This window comes from Schistocerca piceifrons, chromosome 1 (genome assembly GCF_021461385.2).
Source record: "Schistocerca piceifrons isolate TAMUIC-IGC-003096 chromosome 1, iqSchPice1.1, whole genome shotgun sequence".
NCBI classification, from domain to species: Eukaryota; Metazoa; Arthropoda; class Insecta; order Orthoptera; family Acrididae; genus Schistocerca; species Schistocerca piceifrons.
In genome coordinates this window covers 208,311,459-208,330,550 of record NC_060138.1, presented here as the reverse complement: position 1 = coordinate 208,330,550, position 19,092 = coordinate 208,311,459, and positions in this window count along the sequence as shown.

Below are 19,092 nucleotides of genomic sequence, written 5' to 3'. Positions count from 1 at the left end.
ATTGTTTTTCATGTAGTGGACAGACTGAGACACAATTTCAGGATGAAACAAAGAGAGTCAGTATACATGCATAGACACTGCATGTCGCAGACTATTTTACTAATATTATGCTGTCAGATTGTAACAAAACATAGCCGATAAATAATTACATAGCTGTAAAAAGTAAAAAAGACAGTTTATACTACAGAATAAATATTCAGCGGCAGAGCAGTTAATTTATGATTGGCTTTCGGCGCCGAAAGAAGCCTACGTAAATATTCAATAGCAGTGCGTCAGAACAAAATCAACAATTTTATTTCAATATTGTTTTACATGGATTTCAGTACCAACACGTTCAGTAACGACAGTAATAATATTCTGGTTTGACGATCACTCAGACGCTTCAGCGCGCCTCGAATGGTCCGCTAAATCACAAGATCTTACTCACAGAAGAAATGTCACGGACAGGTTGGAACAGTCGAAATCCCAGGTATTTGGTATCTCGGCGGGATGTTATTATCGATTAGCGGCATCAGCCGAATATGGCATACGTGTGGACTCTTTTCCGCTGAGCTGAAGCCATTATCAAGCATATGTTAACGCGATGTCTTGTGGAGGTGAGCTTATTCTATTACGACGCAGGAGATGACTGTATTACCCCGTAGATCAAACAATAGATCCTTTCAGCGTTGCCGGCCGGTGTGGCCGTGCGGTTCTAGGCGCTTCAGTCTGGAACAGCGGGACCGCTACGGTCGCAGGTTCGAATCTTGCCTCGGGCATGGATGTGTGTGATGTCCTTAGGTTAGTTAGGTTTAAGTAGTTCTAAGTTCTAGGGGACTGATGACCACAAATGTTAAGTTCCATAGTGCTCAGAGCCGTTTGAACCGTTCAGCGTAGCAGCACTGTCGTGTTTACGCCCAAGGGCTGTGATGGAGAGGTAATGCGAGACGTATACTCCAGTGTTCTTACGACTTCAGCGACAGTATAAGCTGCAGGTTTGTACGCCAGTGCTCAGTATAACACTACATTAACACTTCTGTTCGACAATATTCTTCAGGTAGCTGCACTGTAACAGCATTTATTCACAATTACATTCGTAGGAACCCACAGTCGGACTACGGAATTTAATTCTCACTTATCCTTTTCCCGTAAGAATTTAATTGGAACGTATTTTATGTAAACTTTGCCCCATTCCAAAAAAAAAAAAAAAATCAACTTTTCTGGCACCCTTCACAACCAAAAATTGAAACTTCGGAAAGTGAATTCGCCGAAATCGATTAATACACACACCAAAAAACATTCTGCATCACCTCGGTTCCGAGAGTTCCGGAACCTGTACAATAAACTGGAATAGAGATCAACATAAACATCATTTACGCCCTTTTTATTGCTCATGAAAACCACACATTTCATGTTGTATCACCATACAGCGAGACCTTCAGAGGTGGTGGTCCAGACTGCTGTACACACCGGTACCTCTAATACCCAGTAGCACCTCCTCTTGCATTGATGCATGCCTGTATTTGTCGTGGCATACTATCCACAAATTCATCAAGGCACTGTAGGTCCAGATTGGCCCACTCTTCAACGGCGATTCGGCATAGATGCCTCAGAGTGGTGGGTGGGTCACATCGCCCATAAACAGGCTTTTTCAATCTATCACAGGCATGTTAGATAGGTTTCATGTCTGGAGAACATACTGGCCATTTTCTATTAGAGTGACGTCGATATCTTGAAGAAAGTCATTCACAAGATGTGCACGATGGGGGCGCGAATTGTGGTCCATGAAGGCGAATGCCTCGCCAGTATGCTGCCGATGTGGCTGCACTATCGGTCGGAGGATGGCATTCACGTATCATACAGCCGTTACGGCGACTTCCATGACCACCAGCGGCGTACGTCGGACCCACATAATGCCACCCCACAACATTAAGGAGCCTCCACCTTGCTGCACTACCTGGACAGTGTGTCAAAGGCGTTCAGCCTTACCGTGTTGCCTCCAAACACGTCTCCAACGGTTGTCTGGTTGAAGGCACACTCGACACTCATCGGTGAAGAGAACGTGAATCAAATTCTGAGAGGTCCGTTCGGCATGCTGTTAGGCCCATCTGTACCTCGCTGCATGGTGTGGTAGCAAAGATGGACCTCACCATGAACGTCAGAATTGCGCATCATGCAGCTTTTTGTGCTGAGTCTGAGTCTTAACACGACGTCCTGTGGCCAAACGAAAAACATTATTCAACATGTTGGCGATGCTGACAGGTTTCCTCTGAGCCATAATGCATAGGTAGCGGTTACTCACTGCAATAGTAGCCCTTCGGCGGCCTGAGCAGTTCCTGTCTCTCTGTATGTCCTCCATGTCCGAACAAGGTCGCTTTGGTTCTCCCCGCAACGCCTGGACCGTTTCCTCGCTGTTAGCCCTTCCTGGCACAAAGTAACAATGCGGACGCGATCGAACCGCGGTATTGACCGTCTAGGTATGGTTGAACTACAGACAACACAAGCCGTGTACCTCCTTCCTGGCTGAATGACTGCAAATGATCGGCTATCGGAACCCCTCCGTCTAATAAGCGCTGCTCATGCATGGTTGTTTACACCTTTGGGCGGGTTTATTGACATCTCTGAACAGTCGAAGCGACAGTGTCTGTGATACAATATCCACAGTCGACGTCTATCTTCAGGAGTTCTGGGAACCGGTGTGATAATAAACTTTTTTTGGTGTGTGTAGAATTTTTGTAACGACTTTGGACGCCTCCAACATTAGGAGCTGAAACATACCTTAGAACATTCCGTTATGCCCATAAAACATGTATTATCAGCTTTTAATTTATCAGCAATTAAAAAATGGTTCACTTTCCGTCATTTATGACAAATTTTTCTCAGGTAGGGTTTTACGAAGTTCTCTGAAGTTTTGCCAATCCGTTTTTGAAACTATTCATTCACTGATGCTTCTGATAACATTTAAACTACCTCACATTTCTACAGACCCGTGGTACCACTTGAAACGGAACTTCCCTGATCGTGCAACCATCTTGCGTTACGATAAGATGTGCTGCCACTTGCTGATTCTGAAAGAGAATTTGATCAAAGTTCAAGAACCAACTACAAAAAAGGTTATAAACAAGAATGTGCATACATTCCTGTGATATGAACTTAGAGTCCACCACCGCTTGGTCAGTATTTGTGAACACATAACCATGTGCCGCGTTAAGCCCACCTGAACCATGGTATGTAAAGGGACAGTTTCCTGGTTTGGTTTACAGATTTAACCAAAATTTATATGATTTGTGTCAACGACACTGTACTTTTCTGTAAACAAGAACATAGTCAGCTATCATCTTATAATGGTGCTGGTCCTATCTGATAAAAGGGTTACGAACATATGACACACTAGTGATTGTGTTACGCTTTCTTTGTGCATACCCAGCTCTACTTCCTTTCTGCAGAACATTCTCCGGCACTATAGCGTAGTGGGATCTATTGCGGAAACATGCATACAGCAGTCAAATATTTTGAACTTTACTCCATACGATTTTACGCTGTCCAAATGTATTACTGTGACCATCTGTCAAAAGCCTGTGTAGCCATCTTTCGCAGCACCTACCGGTACAAGACTAGTAGCAAGAGTGTCAGTGAGTTTCTGGAGGGTATCGATAGAGATACGGAGCCATACCGACTCCGGAGCCGTGACCAGCTCTGCTAGGTTCCTCGGTTGAAAATCCATGGAGCGAGCAGGCCGAACGAGGTTATCCCATGGGTTGTCGGTTGGCATTAAATCCGAGAAGTTTGGTGGCCAGAAGAGTACGGTAAAGTCATCCTGTTGCTGTTCAGACTAAGCATGTACATTGCGAGCTGTGTGACACGTTGCATTGTCCTGCTGATAGATGCCACCATGCTGACGAAAAACAACCTGAATGTAGGGGTGGGCATGGTCTCCAAGGATAGATACGTACATTGTGCCTTCCAGAATGACGAGATGATCCAGGAAATGCTGCGAAATTATTTCCCACAACGTATCTCTCTCTCCTTCGTCCTGCACCCTTCCGGTGATGGTTGCAGCGCGTTTATATTCAGACTTTTTACGCCAGTTGAGCTTGAAACATGATTCGCCGTTGCCAGCCGAGCGGTTCTAGGCACTTCAGTCCGGAACCGCACTGCTGCTACGGTCGCAGGTACGAATCCTGCGGCCGGCCGCGGTGGTCTCGCGGTTCTAGGCGCGGTGTCCGGAACCGTGCGACTGCTACGGTCGCAGGTTCGAATCCTGCCTCGGGCATGGATGTGTGTGATGTCCTTAGGTTAGTTAGGTTTAAGTAGTTCTAAGTTCTAGGGGACTGATGACCGCAGCAGTTGAGTCCCATAGTGCTCAGAGCCATTTGAACCATTTTTGAACGAATCCTGCCTCGGGCATGGTTGTGTGTTGTTCAAAAATGGCTCTGAGCACTATGCGACTTAACTTCTGAGGTCATCAGTCGCCTAGAACTTAAAACTAATTAAACCTAACTAACCTAAGGACAGCACACACATCCATGCCCGAGGCAGGATTCGAACCTGCGACCGTAGCAGTCCCGCGGTTCCGGACTGAGCGTGTGTGTGATGTCTTTATGTCAGTTAGGTTTAAGTAGTTCTAAGTCTAGGGGACTGATGACCTCAGATGTTAAGTCCCATAGTGCTTAGAGCCATTTGAAACGAGATTCATTTGAAAAGGGTACCTGTTACCACTCAGTAGACGTCCATTTGCATTACTAGTGTGCAAATTCAAGATTAGGGGTGTGTTCTATCTATCATGAGATGGTTGTAATTTTTTAAATTCTATGTAAATAAACAGAAAAAAGCGAGATTTATGTTTAGAAACTACGAGTAATGGATTACTCATAAATGGCCAAACTTTATTTATCCACCTAAAATGCAAATCTAAATACTTGAGAAGTTTTAAAAAAACGTTCCGAAAACGCAACGAAGAGCTAAATTCGTACTGGAACCGCACAAACGACAATGATTCATTCCTTTGGCGGAGGCGCGGACCAATGCTCAGATAGAGCCACGCATATAAACTTGAAATAAACATATTGCGAGACAAACTGTAGTAATGATTAATACAACATATGCGCAAGCTAACTATGACTGACAGGCAGAAATCTACCGTCGCAATGGATGTAAGATAGGCTAGGAGGCGTTAATACGTCTGAAATTACAAGTATAGTAGTAATTAAAGGTAAGATAAAAATATGGATTTAAAATAGGTGATAAAGTAAAGTAGATATAAAAGCAGTTAAAGAAGGAATATAGTACACGTGGCCCCATCTGGTGGTATTAAGAATAAAGGATATATGTAAGAAATGTGTAGACATTCCAGCTCTTATACAGATCAGTCATGGATTATGTAAATATTTTTATAAACCAAACATAAAACATGAGACACAGAAATGAGTTAATACATTGAAAAGGAGAGTTATCCTAGTGCTCAGATACACTCTTCAAAAAACTGTCGTCACTGATTCATAAAACATCTGATTCTTGCAAATGAGTTGGTCATTAAGATGTAAATCCTCATCTACATAACAGTGTCTCGTGATCTCCATTCCTCAATCAAAGTCATATTTTTGCTCTTAGACGAACGATGCAAAATTTGGAGCGATTCTAATACAGACTCCAGGTGTCTTCTTTTAAATGCTAGGTGAACAAGGAATTATTTTTTATTTAATGAAATAATTATTTTCAATGAAAAATTATTTTTACTTGCACCTGTTTTAGCGAGAATGTGTTCCTCAAACCTCGCGTTAAGCGTTTGGCCAATCTGTACAGTGTACTCTAAGTCATAGGACATTGTTACTACTGGATCTTGTCGTGAGTGATTAAGCTACTTTAAGAATATAGCTATTAAATAGCCTAGCGAGCTGATAAGAGGTGCCATCCAAGAACGGAAGGACAACAACCTTTGCTTTTCGTATTACAAAATTTATGTTTCTTAAATGACCAATTTTCTTAACTTTTTTTTGTACAGCTCATCGACGATTTTCGTCGTCATATCCATTACTACTAGCAACAGTCTCCAAATTGGCTGTTTCGTGGTCAACAGCGGCAAGGGTTAAACGAAGTTCACAGAGATGGTTTATCACGGGTTCAAAAAAAATGTTTTATGTTGATACGAATGGCATGACGAAGCATGGATTACTGAGGTGCTGGTAGTTGGCTTGCAAGGAATATCAAAGCTAATTTCATTATAGACGAGCTACAGTCTTACGTCCAAATGACTATTCATTTAACCTGGAGCTATTACTTCATAGGTGAAAAACATTTTCACTAAAATTATATCGTTCATAGGACCATGAAATACAATGAATTATAATTTATTGACACTGTAAATTTTGTTTCACACTTGCCGCTGCGGCCTATTACCAGTGAGAATTCACACAGTTCTTAGTTTCCTGGAAGAATGGCGGTATCAGCATCGCGCCATCGTTTCCGGCACTTTTCTGACAAAACCAGTCGGACGCGCCTATAAGAAATCTATAGAAATCATGGAAGCAACATCACTTGCTATCCACAGAGCAGCAAGCTGGAGACGCTGTCTCTTCCTGGACATGGCATTCTGACTGTCAAGACGTGTTCCTCCTCCTTCCTGTTTCTTTCTCACTACCTAGACCTCGGTCGACCTTATATGAATATCGACGGCTCCCCCAAAGGTTGGTGGTTAGCGCGCTCTTTGTCTCCAATATCAAAAATATGTTTTACAAGTTTATCTCTCAGGTCTCCTATTTTTATAAGGGTCCATCAAAAAGTTTCCGTTCGGAGGCCGTAGATTCCAAAATCGGCATTCCAGTCGGCAAAATTGCCGTGAGCGTTGAGGAAACCATCCCACCGATACACCAAACTGAACAAACCCGTTTGCACATCCTCGTCCGACAGAAGTCGTGGACCTTTCAAGCCTTTTTTTTTTCTTTTTTTTCGGGGACAGAAGGTGCCAATTCATATGGAGAGAGATCAGTACAATAAGACGGGTCTTCAAATGTATCCTCCTTGAATCGGCGAAACTTCTGCGTTGGAATACATTAAATGAATTCGCAATTGCGAATGAGGACAACTATAAACTGTAGAATGGAATTACAACAATGGAAATTTGTGCTGGTCAGGGACTTGAACCCTCATTTCCCGTTTATCGCGAGCGGTCGCCTTACCATTTGGCTATCCGTGCATGACTCACGGCCAGCCCTGAACTTCCATATGTCGCCAACCAAGCGTTTACATCCTGTGCTTGTACAGCCATTATGTATATTCCCGTATAGGTCCGACGTTGTATCTGAAAATCCTTGCCCAGTACTGGCAGATAAATGCATGTCCAAAGGAAATTTGCATCGTAATCAGATTAACAGAGGCACTGCAATATCGCACCCAATGTCACAGATTTCCCTGACGTTTCGCCTTAACTGTACGCCTAATTTCCCCAGCGTTCCGCAGTGCCGTTCCCCTGTGATGGGGACACGAATTTCGTTGGGCTCAATAAGCAATTGACTCCAGTAATCAAACAACAAGGTGAGCATCACCCTCCAGCAGAAGGCTTGCTCTTGAACTTCTTGGGACAAGGGACGATTGATGACACCATTGCATCGGCGACGCTTTTCAATTCTGTTCACGGTTGTTGTTGTTCGTAATGTTTGAGACTGGCCTCCCCTGGCCCGTCTTGAGTCGAATCGCGACAAGCACTTAACATGGCAAAACAGTGGTTTTCGACAGACGTCTCGTACCACATACATTCTTAATTCTCCGATGAATGTCCACTGACTGGCCGGAGTGGCCGAGCGGTTCTAGGCGCTACAGTCTGGAACCGCACGACCGCTACAGTTTCAGGTTAGAATCCTGCCTCGGGCATTGGTGTGTGTGATGTCCTTAGGTTAGTTAACTGTAAGTAGTTCTAAGTTCTAGGGGACTGATGGCCTCAGAAGTTAAGTCCCATAGTGCTCAGAGCCATTTGAACCATTTTTTTGAATGTCCACTGTTGTTCGTCCTTCGACAGCCAAGAAAAGAATAACATCACGTTGGTCCTACTTGGCCGTATTTGGTAATAACGTCGCCATAGTTCACATTATCGCATTTACAGCACGCACGTCGGAAAGATAGGAATGCCATGCTAATCCTACTCCTACATGTCGGTGCTTATATGTCCGCATCGGAGTCGCTCTGCGTTCCTATACACTGCGTATGCGCTGGAGGAACACCCTCAAACGCAAACTGTTTGATTGCTCCTCATCGGATACCTACTTCTTCGTCCATCGCAGCAGCAGCAAAATTCCAGAAGAGGACGTACAAGTAAAATTTATGCAGTCTCTTTAGTAAATTTGTTACATCTTCTGAATGTCCTGCAAATAAACGGTAGTATTTTGTTCATCTTCCCCAACAACATTTCCTACGTGACGGTTCTAAGTTAAAAACACTAGTTATGCAACTGAATCGACAATCTCTGAACTTTTGAGGTTTATCTTGTAAGTGGAGTTAATTAAACTGGATTTTTGTAGTACTCGTGTGGACTGTGATGTTTCCACCAGAAGCGATACGTTCCTTTCCGATAACATCAGACAACAATTTTTTTATGTAACTGTCTTGAAAACAGCTAATCTGTATGTTTTCAGGTTTGCTGATAACGAAAATAATTAAAACGCAAGATTAGCTCTCGTTTTCAAGTTATAAGTTTACGTTACTGCCTGTAAAAGCTTATGCATGCATTTATGTTGGTGTTATCCCTCGAGGGGAGGTCAGTGATGGCACACCGCACTGCCTGGCTTAGTTTTCTTTTGGTTATTCCCTGATTAGTGTCCAGCAGTAATCGGTTACACGTGATACACTCCAGTCTCCCTAATATCTCATTTCTATCCCCGAAATATACTTGTGGAATCGTTCTCCGTGCTAAACGGTAACAGCATCCAATTTGTCAGGAAAGAAGTCCAATTGGTAATATAAAAAATGTAATTTTAAGGACATGTTGCATCCCAGTCTATTGTAGCAGTGCAGAAGGTTAGCCACGAGATCCATTCCCTCTAAATTCAAAGAAAATCTATTGACATTTGAACAAAGGCAGCCCAAGCTAAATTTTCATCATCTGTCGGGATAGTGTTGAAATACTCATCTTCGCGCTGTTTGCGTATCTGAGACCCAGGAAAATAACCTGTTTTATTTTCACCTCACAAGGAAGTGCAAATTTCTCGCGCTGATAGGGAAATGCTTCCCCAGTTTCATCGACGGCTTGCCCGAAGTTTTCATTGGGATCTGTTTTATATGAAGAGCAAGGGGAATTGCGTTCTTCAATTCTCAAGCGCTTCGTGCGTAACACTTTGACATCCTGCTGCTGGTGACTTACGCTTAGGCGAATCTTTCTTTTTATAATGAAGCGATTTGGCGTATCTGTTCCAGAGCCCCAAGAAGCACTAGAATTTGGCGTAGCCGTGTTGTAGCCCAAGAAATATGACTATGAGTTTCACATCCCCGGAATCCGCCTTTTAAACGTGTCATAGTTCAATCGCAATAGCAATTGTGCCGCGTTATCATGTGTTTCTCTCGTGTAAGTTTCATCTAAAGTCGGAAATGACCGTAATACGTTGTCATTATGTAGTAGCACACACTTGAGACTTACATTGGAGGAGTCTATGAACAACAAACACTGATCTTTTATACTCAATGCCCATAGGGTGCCATTACTCCCTGTACATCACTGCCAAGGACTGCACCCATTGTCTAGAGTTGCCGGCACTGTAGCTCAGCGTGTTCGGTCAGAGAGCTGGCTGGCCTCTGTAATAAAAAACTGAGTTAAAGGATCAACAAACGAACTTGAACGGATGACATGTGACGTCCGCACGACCAAACACAACGATCAACAACGAACAAAATGAAAACAAAAGAAAAAAAGGGCAGCGTCTTTGACTCAAAATGAAAACGTCCTCGGTCCTGGTTAGAAATCCACCACCGCTTAAATTCTGATTAATAATCAGCATTGGCGGCCAAAGACTTCCGGCCAAAGAAGTCACCCTTATCGGCCAACGGCCTTGTCAAAGAGGGCGGAGGAGGGGTGAGAATCTGCCCATAAAGGCCGAAGAATCAGCGGTGATGAACGGCTTTTGGATGCAGAAGGCAATGGAAACCATTACATTACAGACATATATCGTGTATCCACAGGACAAGTGGTCTGTAATTGAAAAATGTCGAATTCAGTTGTAGGGGAAGAAGAAAGGGTTACAGGAGAATATGGGCGTAGGACAAGGAATGAGATAGGACAAAGACTAATTGATTTCTGTATTAAATTTCATGCAGTAATAACGACTACACTGTTCAAGAATCACAAGAGGAGGAGGTATACTCGGAATAGGCCGGGTGATACGGGAATATTTTAGTTAGATTACGTCATGGTCAGACAGAGATCCTGAAGTCAGATACTGGATTGTAAAGCAGATATAGACTCAGATCACAGAGTGGCAGTTCTGACGTTGCGGTTGAAAATAAAAGCAAGAATAAAGAGAAATCAAGGCACGTTCATAGGATTTGTCGACCTAGAAAAAGCGTTCGACATTGTACAATGGTGCAAGATGTTCGAAATTCTGAGAAAAGTAGGATTAAGTTATAGGGAGAGATGGGTAATACACAAGAAGGAATACTAGGTGTAGTCGACCAAGAAAGCAGTGCTCGGATTAAAAAAGGATGTAGTCTTTGGTCCCTACAGTTCAATTTGTACATCGAAAACACAATGATGCAAATAAAAGAAAGGTTCAGGAGGGGAAGGATCTCAGTAATACGATTCGCTGATGACGTTGCTATCCTGAGTGAAAGTGAAGAATAATTCCGCGATCTTCAGTATGGAATGAACAGTTTAACGAAGACAGAAAATGCACTGAGTGTAACTCGAAGAAAAATGAAAGTAATGAGAACTAGTAGAAATGAGAACAGCGACAAAATTAACTTCAGGATTGATGATCACGAAGTAGAAGAAGGAAGGAAATCTACTACCTAGGCAGCAAAATAACTAATAACAGAAGGAGCAAGGAGGAGAAGTCTACTAGTGTCAAACGTAGGTCTTAATTTGACGAAGAAATTTCTGGCAATTTACGTTTGGAGCACAGCGCTGCATGGAAGGAGAAACATGGACTGTGGCAAAACCGGAACGGAGGAGAATCGAAGCATTTGAGATGTGGTGCTACAGACCAATGTCGAAAAGTAGATGGACTGATAAGATAAGGAATGAGGAGGTTCTGCGCAGTATTGGAGAGGAAATGTTTATGCGGAAAACACTGACATGGAGGGAGCAGTAGAGGGCAAAAACTGTAGTGGAAGACAGAGGTTCGAATACCTCCATCAAATATTTGAAGGCTGGGAGACTGGTGCAGGACAGGAATTCGTGGCGGGCCGCATCAAACCAATCCGTCTGCGTGCACTGGTCGCATGGCCAACGGAATGTTAGGATATATCAAGGAAGAACTTTTCTTCTTGGAAATACCATGTGTTAAAGCAGTTCTCGTACAAAAGTAACAGCCATTCACATGGTTTGATGGTTCTCGCCAGATGATGGCTCTGAGCACTATGGGACTTAACTACTGTGGTCATCAGTCCCCTAGAACTTAGAACTACTTAAACCTAACTAACCTAAGGAGATCACACACATCCATGCCCAAGGCAGGATTCGAACCTGCGACCGTAACGGTCACGCGATTTCAGACTGTAGCGTCTATAACCGCACGGCCACTCCGGCCGGCCAGATGATGAGTGTAGGAAAGCCAATGGAAAATCTTTCATGATTCAGCCTCGAATCAAGCCTGGAGACTCAAGATGTGCATCGTACATAAGGAGCCCATGGCTTGTCCTGGTTCCCTATTTCACAGCCGAAGTACAGTCCGTGCGACTACCTAAAAATGGCATTATTGCCTCCTTTGCGATTTCAGCCTGTCTGCAAATGTAGCAAAAATTGTCAGCTCTGTACACAAATTTGTGAGACAGTGAATCACAGGAATTACAATGATCACTCGCGCTAACTATGTTTCGGTAACACCTTCTTGTTATTGTTGTTCTTGTGGTCTTCAGTCCAGAGACTGGTTTGATGCAGCTCTCCATGCTACTTTATCCTGTGCAAGCTTCGTCATCTCCCAGTACCTAATGCAACCTACGTCCTTCTGAATCTGTTTAGTGCACTCATCCGTTGGTCTCCCTCTACGATTTTTACCCTCCACGCTGCCCTCCAATACTAACTTGGTGATCCCTTGATGCCTCAGAATATGCCTTACCAACCGATCCCTTCTTCTAGTCAAGTTGTGCCACAAACGTCTCTTCTCCCCAATTCTATTCCATATCTCCTCATTAGTTATATGATCCACCCATCTAATCTTCAGCAGTCTTCTGTAGCACATTTCGAAATCTTCTATTCTCTTCTTGCCTAAACTATTTATCGTCCACGTTTCACTTCCATACATGGCTACACTCCATACAAATACTTTCAGAAACGACATCCTGACATTTAAATCTATACTCGATGTTAACAAATTTCTCTTCTTCAGAAACGCTCTCCTTGCCATTGCCAGTCTACATTTTATATCCTCTCTACTTCGACCATCATCAGTTATTTTGTTCCCCAAATAGCAAAACTTTATTACTTTAAGTGTCTCATTTCCCAATCTATTTCCGGCAGCATCACACGATTTAATTTGGCTACATTCCATTATACTCGTTTTGCTTTTTTTGATGTTCATCTTATATCCTCCTTTCAAGTAATTTCCATTGCATTCAACTGCTCTTAGGGTCCTTTCCTGTCTCCGACAGAATTACAATGTCATCGGCGAACCTCAAAGTTTTTATTTCTTCTCCATCGATTTTAATACCTACTCCGTATTTTTCTTTTGTTTCCTTTAGTGCTTGTTCAATATACATAACATCGGGGATGGGCTACAACCCTGTCTCACTCCCTTCCCAACCACTGCTTCCCTTTCATGCCCCTCGACTCTTATAATTCCCATCTGGTTTCTGTACAAATTGTAAATAGCCTTTCGCTCCCTATATTTTACCCCTGCCACCTTCAGAATTTGAAAGAGAGTATTCCACTAAACACTGTCAAAAGCTTCCTCTAAGTCTACAAATGCTAGAAACGTAGGTTTGCCTTCCCTTAATCTATTTTCTAAGATAAGTCGTAGGGTGAATATTGCCTCACGTGTTCCAACATTTCTATGGAATCCAAACTCATCTTCCCCTAGGTCGGCTTCTACAAGTTTTTCCATTCGTTTGTAAAGAACTCGTGTTAGTATTTTGCAACCGTGGCTTATTAAACTGATAGTTCGGTAATTTTCACATCTGTCAACTCCTGCTTTCCTTGGGATTTGAATTAACATATTCTTCTTGAAGTCTGAGGGTATTTCGCCTGTTTCATACATCTTGCTCACTAAATGGTAGAGTTTTGTTAGGCCTGGCTGTCCCAAGGCTGTCATTAGTTCTAATGGGATGTTGTCTACTCCAAGGGCCTTGTTTCGACTTAGGTCCTTCGGTACTCTGTCAAACTCTTCACGCAGTATCATATCTCCTATTTCATCTTCATCTACATTCTCTTCCATTTCCATAATATTGTCCTAAAGAACATCGCCCTTGTGTAGACCCTCTATATACTCCTTCCACCTTTCTGGTTTCCCTTCTTTGCTTAGTACTGCGTTTCCATTTGAGCTCTTGATATTCATGCAAGTCGTCCTCTTTTCTCCAAGCGTCTCTTTAATTTTCCTGTAGGCAGTATCTATCTTACTCTTAGTGATATGCGCCTCTGCATCCTTACATTTGTTCTCTAGCCATCCCTGCTTAGCCATTTTGCACTTCCTGTCGATTTCTTTTTTGAGACGTTTGTATTCCTTGTTGGTTGCCTGCTTCATTTACTGCTGTTTTGTATTTTCTCCTTTCATCAATGAAATTCAATATCAATTAAATTTATCAATTAAATTCATCAATTAAATTCAATATCCCTTCTGTTACCCACGGATTTCTATCAGCCCTCGTGTTTTTACCTACTTGATCCTTTGTTACCTTCACTATTTCGTCTCTCAAAGCTACCCATTCTTCTTCTAGTGAATTCCTTTCCCCCATTCTTGTCAATCGTTCCCTAATGCCCTCCCTGAAGCTCTCTAAAACCTCTGGTTCTTTCAGTTTATCCAGGTCCCATCTCCTCAATTCCCCATCTTTTTGCAGTTTCTTCAGGTTTAATCTATAGTTCATAACCAATATATTGTGGTCAGAGTCCACATTTGCCCCTGGAAATGTCTTACAATTTAAAACCTGGTTCCTGAATCTCTGTCTCACAATTGTATAATCTGTCTGATACTTTCCAGTATCTCCAGCCTTCTTCCATGCATACAACGTTCTTTTATGATTCTTGAACCAAGTTTTAGCTTCGATTAAGTTATGCTCTGTGCAAAATTCTACCAGTCGGCTTCCTCTTTCATTCCTTACTCCCATTCCATACTAGGCGCTCAGTCCGGAACCGCGCGACTGCTACGGTCGCAGGTTCGAATCCTGCCTCGGGCATGGATGTGTGTGATGTCCTTAGGTTAGTTAGGTTTAAGTAGTTCTAAGTTCTAGGGAACTGATGACCACAGATGTTAACTCCCATAGTGCTCAGAGCCATTTGGACCAACCCATTCCATATTCACCTACTACGTTTCCTTCTGTTCCTTTTCCTACTGTCGAGTTCCAGTCACCCATGACTATTAAATTTTCGTCTCCCTTCACTATCTGAATAATTTCTTTTATCTCATCATACATTTTATCAATCTCTTCGTCATCTGCGGAACTAGTTGGCATATAAACTTGTACCATTGTGGTAGGCGTGGGCTTCGTGTCTATCTTGGCCAGAATAATGCGTTCACTATGCTGTTTGTAGTAGCTTACCCGCATTCCTATTTTCCTATTCATTATTAAACCTACTCCTGCATTATCCCTATTTGATTTTGTATTTATAACCCTGTACTCGCCTGACCAGAAGTCTTGTTCCTCCTGCCACCGAACTTCACTAATTCCCCCTATATATAACTTTAACCTATCCATTTCCCTTTTTAAATTTTCTAACCTACCTGTCCGATTAAGGGATCTGACATTCCACGCTCCGATCCGTAGAACGCCAGTTTTCTTTTTCTTGATAACAACGACCTCCTGTGTAGTCCCTGTCCGGAGATCCGAATGGGGGTCCATTTTACCTCCGGAATATTTTACCCAAGAGAATGCCATCATCATTTGTCGATACAGTAAAGCTGCATGCCCTCGGGAAAAATTACGGCCGTAGTTTCATCTTGCTTTCAGCCATTCGCAGTACCAGCACAGCAAGGCCGTTTTGGTTAGTGTTACAAGGCCAGATCAGTCAATCATCCAGACTGTTGCCCCTGCAACTACTGGAAAGACTGCTGCCCCTCTTCAGGAACCACACGTTTGTCTGGCCTTTCAACAGGTACCCCTCCGTTGTGGTTGCTCCTACGGTACGGCTATCTGTGTCGCTGAGGCACGCAAGCCTCCCCACCAACGGCAAGTAGGTCCATGGTTCACATGGTTAAGGGGGGGGGGGGGGAGCGGCACCTTCTTAAAGCACACGAACAGAACACAGCTTGTAAGAGACTAAAACTACACTTACATGAAACATGCTCCCCTCGTCCCTTCGTCTTCCCCTTGTTTTCATTGTCGTTTTCTTTACCAGCGTGGTAGGTATAATTAACGAACTTTTTTCCCCCTCATTTTTTCACTGTTGGTTAGTGTAATTTTTGTTGTACGTTATTGTTATGGACTAAGTGATTCATTTAAAAGTCGCGCACACGACGAGCTTCCGATGCTATTATAGCGGTAAGCAGCAATGCTTAGGATAACAGATGATATAGGTAAGGAAATAAGTGTTGGCCTTAATGAATGTGGTCATCATAGCCACTGAACAGCCAAAGAAATAATCATATTTAGAATTGTTCACAATTTAGAAACACATAACTGGGAGATAATCTCAGTGATCATAAAATGCCAACAAAGTATTATAGAAATTCATAAATATTAATACAATTAACTTTTTCCCTGTGGGTTCGCCCGTGTATGCGATCAACTCATGTCTCCCTCTCTGTGTGTCCACCTCTTCGCCCCTCTACCTGTCCACCTCATCCACCTACATCTATCTATCTCTCTCTCCCTCACCCTCTCCACCTTCATTGTGTCTCTGTCTCCTCCTCCTCCTATCTATATCTATATCCCTTATCCTCTGATCATTTCCTCCTACCCGTCTCTCTTTCCATCTCTACCTCCCCCTCTTTCTATTTCACACGTCCACTATCCGCCTAACTTTCCACCTGCTTCATGCACATACCCCTCCTCTCCTTTCCTGTTCAGTTCCTCCTCCCTCTCATTCTGTTTATCCCATCTTTATTCCTCTCAGCCTGTCCACAAACATGATCATAGGCACGTTTAGCCCCTGCAATACAGTTCAATACATCTATAACACTGCTCCCACAACGCACTTTTTATGGAGGCAGCCTAAATTTTGAGGCTTAAAAAGCTGTTTCAGACCCCTGAAATACACTACTGGCCATTAAAATTGCTACACCACGAAGATGACTTGCTACAGACGCGAAATTTAACCAACAGGAAAAAGATGCTGTGATATGCAAATGATTAGCTTTTCAGAGCATTCACACAAGTTTGGCGCCGGTGGCGACACCAACAACGTGCTGACACGAGGAAAGTTTCCAGCCGGCCGGTGTGGCCGTGCGGTTCTAGGCGCTTCAGTCTGGAACCGCGTGACCGCTACGGTCGCAGGTTCGAATCCTGCCTGGGGCATGGATGTTTGTGATGTCCTTAGGTTAGTTAGGTTTAAGTAGTTCTAAGTTATAGGGGACTGATGACCTCAGATGTTAAGTCCCATAGTGCTCAGAGCCATTTTTGAAAGTTTCCAACCGATTTCTCATACACAAGTAGCAGTTGTCCGACGTTGCCTGGTGAAACGTTGTTGTGATGCCTCGTGTAAGGAGGAGAAATGCGTACCATCACGTTTCCAACTTTGATAAATGTCGGGTTGTATCCTGTCGCTACTGCAGTTTATCATATCGCGACATTGCTGCTCGCGTTGGTCGAGATCCAATGACCGGTAGCAGAATATGGAATCGGTGGATTCAAGAGGGTAATACGGAACGCCGTGCTGCATCCCAAAGGCTTCGTATCAATAGCAGTCGAGATGACAGGCATCTTATCCGCATGTCTGTAATGGATTGTGCAGCCATGTCTCGATCCGTGAGTCAACAGATGGGGACGTTAGCAAGACAAGAACTATCTGCACGAGCAGTTAAAGAACGTTTGCAGCAGCATGGACTATCAGCTCGGAGACCATGGCTGCGGTTACCCTTGACGCTGCATCACAGACAGGAGCGCCTGCGATGGTGTACTCAATGATCAACCTGGGTGCTCGAATGGCAAAACTTTTTTTCGGATGAATCCAGGTTTTGTTTACAGCATCATGATGGTCACATCCGTGTTTGGCGACTTCGCGGTGAACGCACATTCGAAGCGTGTATTCGTCATCGTATTCGTCATCGCCATACTGGCCTATCATCCGGCGTGATGGTATGGGGTGCCATTGGTTACACGTCTCGGTCACCTCTTTTTCGCATTGACGGCACTTTTAACAGTGGAAGTTACATTTCAGATGTGTTACGTCCCGATCCCTGTGAAACCCTACATTTCAGCAGGATAATGCACGTCCGCATGTTGCAGGTCCTGTACGGGCCTTTCTGGATAGAGAAAATTTTCGACTGCTGCCCTAGCCAGCACATTCTCCAGATCTCTCACCAATTGAAAACGTCTGGTGAATGGCGGCCGAGCAACTGGCTCGTCACAATACGCCAGTCAGTACTCTTGATGATCTGTGGTATCGTGTTGAAGCTGCATGGGCAGCTGTACCTCTACACGCTATCCAAGCTCTGTTTGACTTAATGCCCAGGCGTATCAAGGCCGTTATTACGGCCAGAGGTGGTTGCTCTGGGTACTGATTTCTCAGGATCTTTGCACCCAAATTGCGTGAAAATGTTATCGCGTGTCAGTTCTAGTATACTATATTTGTCCAATGAATACCCGTTTTCTTGGTGGTGTAGCAATTTTAATGGCCAGTATTGTATATGCTGCCCAGCACAGTACATTGAACTGGGAAGCTAACACTGTTCCCACACAACATGCCTGTTGTCCAGACCAGCCTATACACCAAGTCTGGATGAAACACATTATTACCCATACATCCGCTCCTACTGGAGATAGGAGGTTATAAACCCAACGGTGCTGATACCCATGATTTCCATTCTTTCTTTAAAAGGTTTCTCTGAAATAGGAGGAGATCCCATACATACACACGTACACTCTTCTACATATGCAGAACAGAATTAGTGCCAATCCAACAACCAACAAGAGTTTATGAATATCCAGTAAGTTCAGTTCAGAGTTATAATGGCATCAGTCTTATAGTCAGTGGAGCAATGCATCGAGAGTTTTGGGACACAGTCACTGTAGCATTATTCGCCAGTGTTATGGGATGTATGATGCAACATAGTCCATTTCAGATCTCTACAAGTAGCGAATTGAATTGTTCAGCTTAACATACGATCTGTAACATAAGTGCAGGTACAATTATATTTCAGGCCTGTAATGATTCCAGTTCCCTGTGTCCTGTGATTGTTCATCGATAGTGAACTGCTTTCAGCATATTACTTAAAAATGGTTTTTACTAAATATGGTACAATATGCAATTAATCAGTCAAAATCATCCTGGTACATAGTATGAAACTCGTAACAGGTCATGGACCCGCAAGGCACAGGACAGACGTCACATGGAAGGCAATAAAAAACAGTGTAACGCTTCAACTTCAGCAAAAAGCGTCAACAGGTACGTCAAATAAAAGAAGATGCCGTAGTGTTCCGTACTGCGATCAGTGGAGAATAAGTATGTCAGTGACATCGACAGACAATGTACTATGGAATGATGAAAACTACTTACAGAATTGCTAGGTAGCAGAAACTTCAGAAATGACATCCAATAAACAAGGACAATGGTAACCGTAATGTTACAAGACGACCACACAGTTTTTAGTGTTCAAGGTCAAATGCGAC